At 43.9% G+C, this 12,734-nt stretch overlaps 1 protein-coding gene across 1 annotated transcript in view; it reads right to left on the reverse strand.

Annotated features, from left to right (window-relative positions):
- The window catches only part of LOC105224260 (delta-1-pyrroline-5-carboxylate synthase), a 237,945-nt gene that overhangs the window by 165,419 nt on the left and 59,792 nt on the right, over positions 1–12,734 (reverse strand). The gene's annotated exons all lie outside the window — the stretch shown is intronic.

Below are 12,734 nucleotides of genomic sequence, written 5' to 3' on the forward strand. Positions count from 1 at the left end.
TTTTATTGCCTCCCTTTTCGAGGCATTTAGTTGCTATACTGGTAAATTTTCCCCATTCCGTTCTTCTAGGGTTCCGGTATGTGAGAGGCGGACTGTACCTCTCGCGGATGCTGAAGAGTATCCAGGAGTGATCCGACATGGAAGGCTCATCGGACACCCTCCAGTTATCCACAACGAGACTGTCTGTGTCTGTTGATAGCGTGAGGTCTAGAACTTCCTCCCACCCCGGGAACCTATCCGAGCTTGGGAAAATAAAGGTTGGCTTATCTCCCTTGTTGCAAATACTTAGCTTACTGTTCAAAATATACTGCAAGAGTGACTCACCTCTGGTGTTTATACTGGAGCTACCCCATACGGTGTGCCTTGCATTTGCATCACACCCTATTAGGACATCATCCTTCTTGTTCTCCTCTACTAGCTTGGTGAGCGGGGCCGGTGGTATATCTTCGTCATGGGCCAAGTAGGCCGAGACCAAGAAGAAGGGCTTTTCCTTCTGTTCCACCTTCACCACTGTGATATCTGCTGTGCTGTAATTAGGACAAAGAAATGCATTTATACTTTTATTGATAAGAATGCATGCCCTAGGTTTACCTCTGTTCCGCGTGTAAAACAGGTTATAATTGCTGCTGTTTAGTCCTTTTATGGAGTCTTCATTGACCCAGGGCTCCTGTATTAGGCTGATGTCGATGCCCCCCTCGTTCACGAGGGTTGTCAGATTCGCTGTAGCACTCTTCGAGTGCTGCAGGTTAATCTGTACGCATCTTATGCTGTTGTTATTGGGCATCTCGGGGTTCTTCAATGCCCACATTCCTTAGCAACTGGCTGGCGTCGTCGACCTCTTCCGTGTCGTCTTCGTCAGCCGCTTTGTCGCCTTGGAAGATTTTTATTCTTGCCTTGCGTATTCCGAAGCTGATTTTGTTGTCAGTCTTCTTCAGAGCCTCAATGGACTCATCACAAATGGCCACTAGTATTGGCTTGCTTGATTTGTTCGGGTTTTCCTCCTTTATAAGCTGCCACTCATCTATACCAGGTATAGATTTGTTCTGCAGCTTAATGCACCTCAGGAGTTTTTCGCCTGGCTCCTCTAGTGGGGGTAACCAAATGCGAGCCCGAGGCCTCTTTGGAATATCCCTGGCGGGTATAAGCCTCAATTGGAGGCCTACAAAGGCGTTGCTAATTTTAGCAACACTACCCGTCAGAAAATCCAGCGAGGCCTGGTCCGCGCACTTGATGACCCTGTAGCCCCTGAGGGTCTCAGAGGAGTCAAACTCCGGGTGGGGACCCGCAGGATTGTCGAGTACATAGCTTAGCACCATACTCGACAATCTGACATCTATCTCCACCCATCTCTCCTGAATAGTGCTCGGAGAGGAGGATTTCCCATCTATTATGGCCACCTGCAGGCTATCCCTGGCTACATCGCAGAAATGCCTTGCCGTTGTTGTGCTGCTGTGTTCACCCTCACTCCTCCTCAGTTTTTTGGGCTGAGCTCCGGGTACTTCTGTGGTGGAGCGATTTCTCTTCTGAGAAGTGCTCTCTCGTTTGCTCTCTTCTTGAGGTTGTGATTGCTTCCTTTTCAGGTAGCTCTCATATTCCTCTACAATAGATTTGAGGCGCTTTGTTTCAGCCTCATCAACTGGGGTACCGGCTGCCTGATCTTTGGCTATCTTCCCTAGTATGAAGACTGCCCTCTGGTACCGGTTTTTCCGCAGCTGATTCTGGGATTTTTTTCGTTTCTTTCTGCTGTCTTTAGCCGCCAGTGCACTTTGGTTGGTGCTCATGGCAGCCTTGGAGGTGGACGCCTCCTCCCTTAAGTTTGATGGTTTGTCTGCTGTATCTACCGGTGTACTTTGGTTGGTACGTCCGGTAGTACTCTTACTTGTCTCCTGGCTGGAGGCGCTGTTGTCGTCGTCATGGTTGTTGTTGTAGTTGTTGTTGTTGTTCATGTTTTGGTCCCACGAGTAATCCGGAAAGGGTTGGTCACTCGTCCGCAGAGCCGGTATACGGAGAGAAGGCGATTTATACCTCCGACCTCGCCCGGGCATCGGAGGGGACCGTTCGCGATCAGCTATTTATTACCCCCCGCTGACCATTCAGCCCTTGGAACGGGTATTTCAAGGTAGGTTGCTTATTTTCTGCTTTGCTGTTAGAATGACCAATTGTCTTGCGGCCTCTAGGATGTATTGCCGTGCAATTAACAGCGAATGATTTGGAATATACGAAAGATTCCCTCATCAATAAGCGCATGCCCACGAATCTGTCTTTTCTGTGTGTAAGTAACGGCGGACGTGATCTTTTTCACAGCTTTGTCTTCGTGGTGGGCACAGAACACGAACAGGCTAAATAAACGCTGCTTTTTTGGGCTTGCGTTTTTAGCTGACATTAACCTGAGCTGGTGTGCACTCTGGTCTGGCCTACAAAACAGGCATGGCTGCGCAATGCTTAAGGGGGGAGCCTGCTTTAGGAGGCCTAAAAAAGGCAGTTTTTCGCGATTTTTTTAGGATAGAAAAAAACAAGCAAATGTAATAAAATTTTTACATCATTTTATTACATATTTAAACTTACAAAAAACATTTTTTAAAATTTAAAATATCGAAATACAGCCCACTTTCATCTACTTTTGTGCACCACCGCGCAATTGAAGTGTCCAATTGGCGGGCAAAATGTAGGTCGCAATTTTTGTCTGAAACAAAAATATCAAATGGATAATTAATTTTCATTAGTCCTTCTTCTATGTGAACCTAAAAAACCCGAAAGAAACCCGAAAATCAAAGTTTTTTTTAGATTTGAAAAAAAGTTGCATTTTTCACCAAAAAACTTAACTTCAATTTACTAAAAAAATAGTTTAGAATTTTGTTTTCAAGAACTTTTTAGGGTCACAGAGGAGGTAAGAAGATACTGAATCTAATAAGCTTTTGTTTTCTACGATTGGTTGAATACTTTTTTTGTAATTTTGCCCGCCAATTTTGGAAAATCCCAAAAATGAAAACTCGAGAAAACGCGCTTTAAAGTTTACTGCAGCTGCCCGAACGCTCGTATACCTGCTCGGCGCCCGACTGCTTTTAGTGCTGTATCTTCGAAAATAATCCGAATTGTCTTTCCCAAATTGACAGGCATATTCTTAAATATATTAGGAACAGATTTAAGCAATAAAAAAAAAACTCGATTTTTCAAGCCTCCTAAAGCAGGCTCCCCCCTTAAATTGTCTTTGTTCATTTAATTTCTGTATTTTTGAGTGTTTTTAGATGACCCTCAAACCTTTCCATTTTGCAGATATGGGGTCAAATAGCATCACATTGGGTGTACCTCGTCTAAAAGAAATCATTTAAATCTCAAACAAATCAAAATTCCTTCGCTAACTTTATTCCTTACTGGCGATGCGGCGCGCGACATCAAGATGGCTAACAATGAATTGTGTCATTTGAAGAACACCACTTTGGGGTTTGACAAATTAGCTTACCAGGTTTCTGATTATATTTTCCTCGGCGGTATATTAGTTTTATTTATTTATGTAACTTCACTATCCTCAAATGAAATATTTCGTTTATCTTCAATAAAAAATTAACAACTCATTGCATTTTATGATAATTCTTGCACTAATTTTCCTATTTTTTGAGAAACTTTCAAAATCATTATTTATCCAAAATTTAGAAATACAATCGTAATATAATCTTACTCTAACGCATAGGTCTGTCATCTCGGAAGATGAAGAATTCGTGAATATCTATTATCAGATGTTCGATTTCGTGGTCGATGTGTATCGAATGGAATCGCAAACGTTTGACTGATAAAAAATTAACTATTGGTAATAGAGACTGATCACTGGAGGCGTTTTTTACCTGACCGGTCCCAAACCCAGCACACAACCTTGTGTTGGAGATGTTTCGCCTTCTCACTTTAGCTCGCCTTCAAACGGATGTTCTATGACTAGCCAGAGGATACTTGGTCTAGGACCGGAAGTCGTGAACTGTAAGCAGTCTCTTGTCACTATTTGAGACATTTTGAGGTAAAGTCTCATTTGTGACTAGTGACTATTCACTAAACAGTCTCTAGCGTTAGTCTCAAAATGTTAACTCAAATTTGAGACCTGGTAGTTAGTCACGAAACTAAAAAGAACTATTGTTTGTCATTTAGAATATACTGAATAGATATAATCCTAGATATTAATTTATTGTCGTTTTTCATATTTTGTAAGTAGCTCAAACACGAAAAGGTTAAAAATGAATAAATTTTATATAACTTTCGTAAATATTATGAAACAAGGGGAACATATATTTATATTTTTATTGATAATGATGTTTTTTGACTTTGTTATAGATAATTTAATAGATTTTGTGATTGTCACTTAGAGAATAACAAAATCGTCTCAAGCCTCAAAAATTGTCTCTAATACCATGTTGAGACCGACACTTAATCACACGATTTCGGCTGTTGAGTGGTTTATCCTACTAATCCTATAAATTTATCAAGATTTCGCCATACAAAAATGACAGTTCAATATCACTTCATCGAAATGATTTAAAACTGATCTCCGCTAAATCTCTCTGTGCGACTCTGATTTTGCGCAATCTACTTGTCAGCATTGAAAATCTGTTACATTATCACAGCTGATTTAGACACTACAAAGGGAAAATTTTTTTTTAAGGCAATGAATCTAATTTCACATGAAAATCAACTTCCCAAATGAAAAAATGCGTCCATTATTTCCATTATATGGAAAGATTTAAAGGAATACGGCTTTTATTACAAAATACTAGATGACAATGTCTTCTTTTGATAAATATTAAGCAATGTGAATTCTTGAATGGCAAAAACAGCTGTTTTTTCATCTTTCCAACGGCAGTGAGAACAAGCTGATTAGTGAATGTAATTAAATGTAATCTAATCCTTTTAAATTTTTGGTATGAACATGGTATAACTTAAAATCTCAAATTTAGAGACTTGAGACTGTATCACAGTACAGAATCGCATGGTAAATCAGCTGTCATAATGTAATAGATTTCCAATGTTGACAAGTAGATGAAGTGATTTTGAACTGTCATTTTTGTATGGCGAAATCTTGATAAATTTATCGGATTAGTAGGATAAACCACTCAACAGCCGAAATCGTGTGATTTATAGCGGGACTCTGTAACCAGTATCTAGCCTCTATTTGAGACATTTTAAGGTAAAGTCTCAATTTGTGACTAGTTACTATTCACTAAACAGTCTTTAGCGTTAGTCTCAAAATATTGAGAGCTCTTGCTGAAATTTTGAATATTCTGAATAGAGATCATCATATAAATTAATCGATTGTCGTTTTTTTATATTTTGTAAGCAACTCAAACACGAAAAGGTTAAAAATAAATAAATTTTACGTAAATTTTGTAAATATTATGAAACAAAGTCAACATATTGTTACAAAAGTAGTATTAAGTTGTATTTGTATTGCTATATGCATCCCTTATTATGAACAATAGATGTAGGTGCATATATGGAATAGCATTTGTCTTGTTGTAGACATCTGGCGCCGCGGCTGTCTGCTTGTCGAAACAATAGACATCTGGCGCCGCACTGTCTGCTTGTCTACTTAAACAATTGCTGAGTCTGGCGCCGCGGCTGTCTGCTTGCGTCTGGCGCCGTATAGCATTCTTCTTCTTTACTGGCGTAGACACCGCTTACGCGATTATAGCCGAGTCAACAACAGCGCGCCAGTCGTTTCTTCTCTTCGCTACGTGGCGCCAATTGGATATTCCAAGCGAGGCCAGGTCCTTCTCCACTTGGTCCTTCCAACGGAGTGGAGGTCTTCCTCTTCCTCTGCTTCCCGCGGCGGGTACTGCGTCGAATACTTTCAGAGCTGGAGTGTTTTCATCCATCCGGACAACATGACCTAGCCAGCGTAGCCGCTGTCTTTTAATTCGCTGAACTATGTCAATGTCGTCGTATATCTCGTACAGCTCATCGTTCCATCGAATGCGATATTCGCCGTGGCCAACGCGCAAAGGACCATAAATCTTTCGCAGAACTTTTCTCTCGAAAACTCGCAACGTCGACTCATCGGTTGTTGTCATCGTCCAAGCCTCTGCACCATATAGCAGGACGGGAATTATGAGCGTCTTATAGAGTTTGGTTTTTGTTCGTCGAGAGAGGACTTTACTTTTCAATTGCCTACTCAGTCCGAAGTAGCACCTGTTGGCAAGAGTAATCCTGCGTTGGATTTCAAGGCTGACATTGTTGGTGGTGTTAACGCTGGTTCCTAAATAGACGAAATTATCTACAACTTCAAAGTTATGACTGTCAACAGTGACGTAGGTGCCAAGTCGCGAGTGCGACGACTGTTTGTTTGATGACAGGAGATATTTCGTCTTGCCCTCGTTCACTGCCAGACCCATTTGTGTTGCTTCCTTGTTCAGTCTGGAGAAAGCAGAACTAACGGCGCGGGTGTTAAGACCGATGATATCAATATCATCGGCATACGCCAGCAGCTGTACACTCTTATAAAAGATTGTACCTGCTCGATTCAGTTCTGCAGCTCAAATTATTTTCTTCAGAAGTAGATTGAAGAAGCCGCACGATAGGAAGTCGCCTTGTCTGAAACCTCTTTTGGTATCCAACGGCACGGATAGGTTCTTCCCGATTCTGAGAGCTTTTGGTGTTGCTCAACGTCAGCTTACATAGCCGTATTAGTTTTGCGGGGATACCAAATTCAGACATCGCGGCATAAAGGCAGCTCCTTTTCGTGCTGTCGAAAGCAGCTTTGAAATCGACGAATAGGTGGTGAGTGTCGATTCTCCTTTCACGGGTCTTTTCCAAGATTTGGCGCATGGTGAATAAATGGTCGATTGTTGATTTACCAGGTCTGAAGCCACACTGATAAGGTCCAATCAGTTTGTTGACGGTGGGCTTTAATCTTTCACACAATACGCTCGATAGAACCTTATATGCAATGTTGAGGAGGCTAATCCCACGGTAGTTGGCGCAGATTGTGGAGTCTCCTTTTTTGTGGATTGGGCAGAGCACACTTAAATTCCAATCGTTGGGCGTGGTTTCGTCTGACCATACTTTACACAAAGCAGCTGATGTATGTTCCTTAACAGCTCTTCGCATCCGTGTTTGAATAGCTCGGCCGGCAATCCGTCGGCCCCTGCCGCCTTGTTGTTCTTCAGGCGGGCAATTGCTATTCGAACTTCTTCATGGCCGGGTAATGGAACGTCTGCTCCATCGTCATCGATTGGGGTATCGGGTTCGCCTTCTCCTGGTGTTATGCGTTCACTGCCATTCAGCAGGCTGGAGAAGTGTTCCCTCCATAATCTAAGTATGCTCTGGGCATCGGTAACTAGATCACCTTTGGGGGTTCTACAAGAGTATGCTCCGGTCTTGAAACCTTCTGTAAGCCGCCGCATTTTTTCATAGAATTTTCGAGCATTACCCCTGTCGGCCAGCTTATCAAGCTGTTTGTACTCACGCATTTCGGCCTCTTTCTTCTTCTGTCTGCAAATGCGTCTCGCTTCCCTCTTCAACTCTCGGTATCTATCCCATCCCGCACGTGTTGTGGTCGATCGTAACGTTGCGAGGTAGGCAGCCTGTTTTTTCTCCGCTGAGACACGGCACTCCTCGTCGTACAAGCTGTTGTTTTGCACTTTCCGAAAACCAATGGTTTCGATTGCAGCTGTACGTAAGGAGTTTGAAATGCCGTCCCACAGTTCCCTTATACCGAGTTGTTGACGAGTGCTCTCAGAGAGCAGGAGTGCAAGCCGAGTAGAAAAACTTTCGGCTGTCTGTTGTGATTGCAGCTTATCGACGTCGAACCTTCCTTGTGTTTGTTGGCGTGCGTTTTTTGCTGCACAGAGGCGGGTGCGAATTTTGGCTGCAACAATATAGTGGTCCGAGTCGATGTTAGGACCTCGGAGCGCACGCACATCTAAAACACTGGAGACGTGTCTTCCGTCTATCACAACATGATCGATCTGGTTGGTGGTTTTTCGATCCGGAGACAGCCAGGTAGCTTGATGAATCTTCTTATGCTGGAATCTAGTACTACAGATAACCATATTTCGGGCCCCGGCGAAGTCGATCAGCCTCAACCCATTTGGGGATGTTTCCTCGTGGAGGCTGAATTTACCGACCGTAGTGCCAAAGATACCTTCTTTGCCCACCTTGGCGTTGAAGTCGCCAAGCACGATTTTAACATCGTGGCGGGGGCATCTCTCATAAGTGCGCTCCAAGCACTCATAAAAAGCATCTTTGGTCACATCGTCCTTCTCTTCCGTCGGGGCGTGGGCGCAAATCAGCGATATGTTGAAGAACCTCGCTTTGATGCGGATTGTGGCTAGACGTTCATTCTCCGGAGTGAATGATAGTACTCGGCGACGGAGTCTCTCTCCCACCACGAATCCAACACCAAACTTGCGCTCCTTTATATGGCCACTGTAGTAAATGTCACAAGGACCTACTCGTCTCTGTCCTTGTCTCGTCCATCGCATTTCTTGGATGGAGGAGATCAACCATCTGGGCAGCGGCACCTTCCCAATTAAGGGACCGGACATTCCAGGTGCATGCCCTCAAATCATAGTCCTTATTTCGTTTGCCGTGGTCGTCATCAAAAGGGGGGTCTCTCGTCCGAGGCTGTTTTTTTCTTTTCATTGGGGGGTGTTTTTTACGTGGCGGGTCCCAAACCCAGCGCACAACCCTATGCAGGGGATTTTTCGCCTTCTCACTTTAGCTCGCCTTCAAACGGATGTTCTTAGGCTACCCAGAGGATACTTGGTCAAAGACCGGAAGTCGTGAGCTGCTTGAGTCATATGTAAAAGAATCGTTTCTGGCCACTCCCAAGTGAATGGCGATCAGAGAACTTTCCTCACTTGCGTGAACTTCTACACATGACTCCATCCTCCGTATAGCATTATGTTCTGGTAATTTCCAGACGCAATATTCTAGAAGGACACGTCGGCATCAGCGAAAAGTGCGCGGCTATATAAGCCGTGGCAGCGCCAACGTAATGAATCAGTGCTAAGAGTAAACTGTTATAGTGTAGACGAGTTGTAAAATAAAGAGTTGTTGAATTGAATTAAACAGTTTTTGGTTTTATTCGTCAATCCAGAGATACGAACCTAGTAAAGTAAAACTAGCAAGGAGTAAAATCGTAACAATATATTTATATTTTTTTCATTCAAGTGTAAAAACATCTCTGAATAATGAGATTTAATTGATTTTGTGATTGTCACTTACAGACGATAAATCGTCTCAAGTCTCAAAAATTGTCTCTAACTTAAAATCTTAAATTTACAGACAGGTTCAGGGTGTCATCAACAAGGCAAAATCTTCCAAATCCATTGGCCCTAATGGAATCAACATGCTAATGCTAAAGCATCTAAGCTCGACAGGAGTAAGATATCTCACCAAGGTCCTCAACCTGTAGCTGACCACTCATCAAATACCCGATGTGTGGAAAATCAGAAGAGTGGTCCCACTACTGAAACCTGGGAAACCCGCCAAGAAAGGGGAATCTTATCGATCGATAACTCTCATCTCCCCAGTAGTGAAGACACTTGAGGCCTTGCTACTCCCGACTTTCACTTACCACCTGAGCCTAGCCAGCCACCAGCATGGATTCCGAAAAGAGCACAGCACCACCACAGCACTTAGCGTCATAAACGCCCAGATAGTTCGTGGCCTCAACCAGAAACCACCCTGCGAAAGAACGATCGAATCGACCTGTCAAAAGGTTTTGACACGGTCAATCACACAACGCTACTGCAGGACTTCGGAAAAACCACGCTCCCTCCAGGGCTAAAGAGGTGGACCATGAACTATCTGAACGGTCGTCAGTCATCCGTACTATTACGAGGTGAAACATCTAAACTGAGAAGAATTAAACAGGGGGTTCCACAGGGTGGTGTCCTCTCCCCGCTACTGTTTAACTTCTATATCTCGAAACTCCCGCAACCACCAGATTTCCATAACCTCGTACGCTGATGACTGCACGATATTGACGTCGGGCAATGGAATCGATGGCATGTGTTCGAAGGTAAACAACTACCTCATCGACCTTTCTCGTTTCCTCACTGCACGAAATCTCACACTTTCCCCAACCAAATCCACAGTGACTATATTTACGAACTGGACGAAGAAGTATAGATTGAACTTAATATAGCAGTCGATGATGTCAAAATTCCGACTGTCAATAACCCTAAGATTTTAGGCGTAACTTTCGATAGTCTATGCTCCTTCTCTCTCCATACGACCGCGATTATCGCCAAGGTACAGAGCCGCAAAAAAATCCTCAAGTCGCTAGCCGGCAGCACATGGGGAAAATACAAAGAAACGTTGTTGGCAACATACAAGGCAACCGGCCGGCTGGTCCTCAACTACGCAGCACCTATACGGTCGCCTGGATGCAGTGGCACGCAGATGAGGAAACTACAAACTTATCAGAATACGGCACTCGGACCACGACGGGATGCCATTGAACACCTCCACAGTGAGACGCGCATGCTCCCAGTCAGGGAGCATAATGAACTCCTCTCCAGGCAGTTCCTGCTGGGATGTTTTCGCAGAAATCACAACTGCAGCCACCTGCTTGGAGCGGAGCCGCCTCCTTGGAGCATCAAAAGGCCATTCGTACACTACGTCGACGACGTCATACAGTACGCCGACCGGACTTCGGACGCAACAGACTTTCGACAAGTACTGACCGCCATTCACAACGGAGCCATTAACACCTTCACCGACTCCCTTCCCGTGAATGGCGTTCTTGGAGTCAAATCACAACCCATAGCAGACGAAGAGCTCCAGCTGCCGCGAAAAACGCGAGTGACCCTAGCGCAACTTCGTTCTGGATACTGTACCAGGTTAAACTCCTACTTATCCAGAATAGACCCTGACATACCCAATGTATGTCCCGCATGCAACGAGTCTCCGCATGACACTGGCCACCTCTTTCTATGCCCTACCAACCCCTCATCTAACACCCTCCACCCTTTGGTCCTCCTCCAAACTCCACCTCGGTCAGGTGTAATACATGCAATGGATGGAGCCATCTTAAGACCTGCTCAGGCCTTAAGACTCACAGGGAGTGGACCACGCGTTACGTGGCTCCATGTTGCCTGCGCAATACTGCGACACAAGCCTCTACGGCTGTGCAATCTGGACATAGTTCGCGCCGCGCCGCCACTCAACCAGAGTGCCCAACAGAGGACCTCTACGGTCATGAGCTCAAACAGGCAACATAGCTCCCACTTGACCAAGTTAAACAGCCGCTCAGATCTTCTGAGTTGTGCAGGTTTCAACGTTATACGTAAAGATTGCGAGCGAGATAGTGATGGTGGCCTAGCTTTCATATTGCATAAAACCGTGCAGTATCGTCTAATCGATGAAGACATCGACCCCAAGGATACTACCCTAAAATGTCAGGGCATAGCTATCCGGTCAGGCGATGTCGAGCTCGAAATATTTAATTTTTTTACGCGCACCATGATCTTTGGTATTCCTGCCTGTCAAATGATCGTAGGGAGATGGAGCTGGCGGAACAGATTGACGATTCGACATTCTGCACAATGAATGACGAAGCCCTCACCAGAGTTATGGGCACCTGTAATAGCTCGCCTGATATTACCATTGCTAGTGGTGGTCTGATAAATAGCATAACCTGGCGGCCTATGCTAACTCTCGCATCAGACCATCTACCCATAATTATCTCGATCGAGAAGCCTCCTGATTTCGTTTCTGTGGACAACCGTACCTTCATTAACTTTAAGAAAGCTAATTGGGTCGCCTTGACTGAATTTACTGAGAGCACTTTCAACGCCCTACCCATTCCTACGGACGTATGCGTATGAATATCAATTCCGCAAGGTGATCGCAGCAACTACCGCTCGCTTCATCCACGCTGGAAGAATAGCGGAAATCCGCCCCAATTTCCCAGCCGAAGCAGCTGTCTTAGCTAACGAGCGCAACACCTTACGCCATGCCGATCCCGGGGATCCCCGAATAAGGGATCTCAATTTGGAGATTCGGCATATGGTAAATCAACATAAGCGGACGAAATGGATAGAGCACCTGAAGTCCTGCAACCTCTCCACCGGTATGAGTAAGCTTTGGGCTACTGTCAAAGCTTTGTCTAATCCGAAGAGACATGACGACCGAGTTGAAGTTCAATTCAATTTCAAATCCGACCCCGTCGAAATAGCACATTTCCTGGGTCTCCCGTTAGATGACGTCGACGACAGCACAAACGACTCTTACCATCCAAACGGGGATTAGTAATAACGTTAGAACAACAACAACAACCTATCGACCTGCGTCTGTAACTTGTAACAAAAATGAAAGAAATTAATTTCAGTAAAAGATGGCTAACCAAACAAATAGCCAATGAAAAGGACGCTATTAACCGAAGACTAACATATAGTTTTCCAAACTAGTTCGCAAATTAGAGCAAGAAAATATATGTAGCATTTGCGCAAAAGCACTAATACCAGGTTCAGACCGGAAATTTAAAAGAGTACATTACATTTAAGCATTTCATAACCCAACAGTGTTCTCACTGCCGTTAGAAAGATCAAAAAACAGCTGTTTATGTCATTCATGAAGTCACATCGCTTAATATTCATCAAAAGAAAAGATTGTCATATAGTATTTTGAAATAAAAGCCGTCTTTTTTCAAATATTTTTCATATAATAGAAATAGTGGATGCATTTTTTCATTTGTTAAGTCGATTTTTAGGTGAAATTAGATTCATTGCTTTAAAAAAAATTTG

Source organism: Bactrocera dorsalis, chromosome 5, assembly GCF_023373825.1.
Source record: "Bactrocera dorsalis isolate Fly_Bdor chromosome 5, ASM2337382v1, whole genome shotgun sequence".
Taxonomy (NCBI): Eukaryota; Metazoa; Arthropoda; class Insecta; order Diptera; family Tephritidae; genus Bactrocera; species Bactrocera dorsalis.